The following is a 2,500-nucleotide window of genomic DNA, read 5'->3' on the forward strand; positions in this document are numbered from 1 at the left end:
AAATGACCCGTTTTCCCATTCCGAGGCATTTCTGTGCGACCCTAACAGCCCCGTGAGCCACAAGAGAGACATCCCCGCCAACTTCTAGCGTTTGACGGGGTCTATGCGTGAAAAATATTAAAATTTTTAAGTGCACGTGCCTTTCTGCTGCAAATGCCTCTGGAAGTTTCATGGCGTTCCTATGCAATGTGGCAACACGAAAATGACCCCTTTTCCCATTCCGAGGGAGTTCTGTGCCACCCTAACAGCCCCGTGAGCCACAAGAGACACATCCCCGCCAATTTCTAGCGTTTCACGGGGTCTATCCGTGAAACATATAGAAGTTTTTGAGTGCACATGCATTCCTGCTGCAAATGCCTCTGGAAGTTTCATGCGGTTCGTACGCAATGTGGCAACACGAAAATGACCCGTTTTCCCATTCCCAGGGATTTCTGTGCGACCCGAACAGCCCCGTGAGCCACAAGAGACACATCCCCGCCAATTTCTAGCGTTTCACGGGGTCTATCCGTGAAAAATATCAATTTTTTTTGACTGCACATGCATTTCTGCTGCAAATGCCTCTGGAAGTTGCATGCGGTTCGCATGCAATGTGGCGACACGAAAATGACCCGTTTTCCCATTCCGAGGGATTTCTGTGCCACCCTAACAGCCCCGTGAGCCACAAGAGAGACATCCCCGCCAATTTCTAGCGTATCACGGGGTCTATCCGTGAGAAATATTCACTTTTTTGAGTGCACATGCATTCCTGCTGCAAATGCCTCTGGAAGTTTCATGCGGTTCGTATGCAATGTGGCGACACGAAAATGACCCGTTTTCCCATTCCGAGGGATTTCTGTGCCACCCTAACAGCCCCGTGAGCCACAAGAGAGACATCCCCGCCCACTTCTAGCGTTTCACGGGGTCTCTCCGTGAAAAATATAACATTTTTTGAGTGCACATGCATTCCTGCTGCAAATGCCTCTGGAAGTTTCATGCGGTTCGCATGCAATGTGGCGACACGAAAATGACCCGTTTTTTCCCATTCCGAGGGATTTCTGTGCCACCCTAACAGCCCCGTGAGCCACAAGAGACACATCCCCGACAATTTCTAGCGTTTCACGGGGTCTATCCGTGAAAAATATTCAATTTTTTGACTGCACATGCATTTCTGCTGCAAATGCCTCTGGAAGTTTCATGCGGTTCGCATGCAATGTGGCGACACGAAAATGACCCGTTTTCCCATTCCGAGGGATTTCTGTGCCACCCTAACAGCCCCGTGAGCCACAAGAGAGACATCGCCGCCAATTTCTAGCGTTTCACGGGGTCTATCCGTGAAAAATATTCACTTTTTTGACTGCACATGCATTCCTGCTGCAAATGCCTCTGGAAGTTTCATGCCGTTCGCATGCAATGTGGCAACACGAAAATGACCCGTTTTCCCATTCCGAGGGATTTCTGTGCCACCCTAACAGCCCCGTGAGCCACAAGAGACACATCCCCGCCAATTTCTAGCGTTTCACGGGGTCTATCCGTAAAAATGTAGCACGCACCAAAACGAGAAAAGATTTCCATCGCACCTGCACTATTGTATGGACAATGGTAACCTCATGTGAGGACGAAGTGGTGTGCCGGCGGCAGGTTGTTTCCCACGATTTCCGTGAATGAGCGAGCATCTCGAGCTGTGTTACTCCGCCCGAGGAGCCTCTTCTCCTCCAGAGTGCGTTGGGAAGGCTGTCCCTTGGGTTGTAGCTGCAGGGTTTGCTTGCGCTGTTTCGGTATTGTGCCCTAGGAAGGGCTGCCAACTGCGCGTGAGAGTTAGGGTTGGTTTCAATTGCTTTTGCCGGTCCACAGAGTAGCGAGCATTGAAAGGCCGCTCTAGAGGTGTGCAGGCATGTGTGGTCCCCGCCCCTGCTCCTCCCCACCCCGACGTTGGGTGTGCGTGGTGCTTTACCGCTGCCTCAAATTGGCTGGCCTTGTGTGAAGCCCTGTGTTTTGTGAGCCTTCAGCGCCGTCGTCAGGTGTCCCCCGGAGTATACAGGACAAATTAAGGCCCTCCTTGTGGGGGTGTTTGTGTTCTGTGAAGTCCGTGCCCAAAGGGTGTGTGTTTTACATGGTCTGCGTGGGGGTCCTGTCCGTCCGATTTTGGACGCGTGTGGGGACTCTCCTCTGCCTTGGGTGCATTCTTGCCTCAGGAGAGCGACTCCTGCCTGCCCTTGGGGAGGCTAGGGGCCCGCAAACGCTGCGTGTGAGCCGGGCGAGCCTTTGGGCTGGGCGCCTGGTCACCGTGGTGTGCTTTTGGCGAGTTGAAAGCCGCCAGCTACCTGGTTGATCCTGCCAGTAGCATATGCTTGTCTCAAAGATTAAGCCATGCATGTCTGCGTGCAAACGGATGTTACAGTGAAACTGCGAATGGCTCATTAAATCAGTTATGGTTCCTTTGATCGCTCGACCGTTGCTTGGATAACTGTGGTAATTCTAGAGCTAATACATGCTGACGAGCGCTGACCTCCGGGGATGCGTG

Source organism: Petromyzon marinus, unplaced genomic scaffold, assembly GCF_048934315.1.
Source record: "Petromyzon marinus isolate PM22_M1 ecotype Great Lakes invasive population unplaced genomic scaffold, UKy_Petmar_22M1.pri1.0 PM_G_Scaffold_61, whole genome shotgun sequence".
Lineage (NCBI taxonomy): Eukaryota > Metazoa > Chordata > Hyperoartia > Petromyzontiformes > Petromyzontidae > Petromyzon > Petromyzon marinus.